The sequence below is a fragment of the Mus pahari genome, chromosome 8 (genome assembly GCF_900095145.1).
Source record: "Mus pahari chromosome 8, PAHARI_EIJ_v1.1, whole genome shotgun sequence".
Classification (NCBI taxonomy): domain Eukaryota; kingdom Metazoa; phylum Chordata; class Mammalia; order Rodentia; family Muridae; genus Mus; species Mus pahari.
In genome coordinates this window covers 41,164,120-41,165,431 of record NC_034597.1, presented here as the reverse complement: position 1 = coordinate 41,165,431, position 1,312 = coordinate 41,164,120, and positions in this window count along the sequence as shown.

Here is a 1,312-nt window from a genome sequence, read left to right as displayed (position 1 = left end):
CTATAGATTCCCTGGGTCCTCCCCTGGTATCTGGCACATCTGCTCTACCTGTGGCAGATTTCCTTCTCTCCCTTACTACTGAACACTTATATCAATTTTAGTGTGTCTGGTTTTATGTTGAGGTATTTGAGCCACTTGGTTATTAAGGTTATTTAATAGCAATGCATTTGTGTGTCAGGTTAGCAAGTGATCATACATATTGGTTATTCTTTGTCTACTTGACATACATTTTACTCACCTAGGATTAGTCTCCATAGGGTTGGGCTATGGCTATATGTACATGTCGTTTTCTTGATGAATGATTTCACGGGAGTTTCCATCCCACAGTGGGTGGTTGCATTCCTCGGTGGTGGTTCTGGTTTGCAGAAGAAAGCAAGTTAAGGCTGTCATCGAAGGCAAGTCAATAATATATATCCCTTCATGGTCTCTGGTTCAGTTCTTGCCCACAGATTCATGCATTAAATTCTTGTCTTGTTTCCACAAAATGATGGATTGCAATCTTTATTCTCTATCTAAGCCCAGCATAGGGGAATGCCAGGGCCAGGAAGTGGGTGGGGCAAGGAGCAGGGAGAGTTGTGAGTGGATAGGGAATTTTTGGAGGGGAAAGTGGAAAAGGGAATAAAATTTGAAATGTAAATAAAGAAAATATCTAATAAAAAATAAACAAAGTATTCCTTTTCTTTCCTAAATTGCTTTTAGTCTTGGGGGATATATAAGTATCACAGGCATGAACCATCATGTTCTTTTTTTTTTCAATATTTATTAGGTATTTACTTCACTTACAATTTAAATGCTATCCCCAAAGTCCCCTATACCCTTTCCACCCCCACTCCCCTCCTCCCAATCCCCCTTCTAGGCCCTGGTGTTCCCCTGTACTGGGGCATATGAAGTTTGCAAGACCAAGGAACATCTTCCCAATGATGGCTGACTAGACCAATTTCTGCTACATATGCAGCTAGAGACATGAGCTCTGGGGGTGCTGGTTAGTTCATATTGTTGTTCCACCTATAGGGTTGCAGACCTCTTCAGCTCCTTGTGTACTTTCTCTTGCTCCTCTAATGGGGTCCCTGTGTTCCATCTGCTAGCTGACTGTCAGAATCCTTTTCTGTGTTTGTCAGTCACTGGCATAGCCTCACAAGAGACAGCTGTATCAGGGTTCTTTCAGCAAAATCTTGCTGGTATATGCAACAGTGTCTGTGTTTGGTGGCTGATTATGGGATGGACCNCTGAGTGGGGCAGTTTTTGGATGGTCCATNCTTTCGTCTCAGCTCCAAACTTTGTCTCTGTGACCTCTTCCATGGGAGTTTTGTTC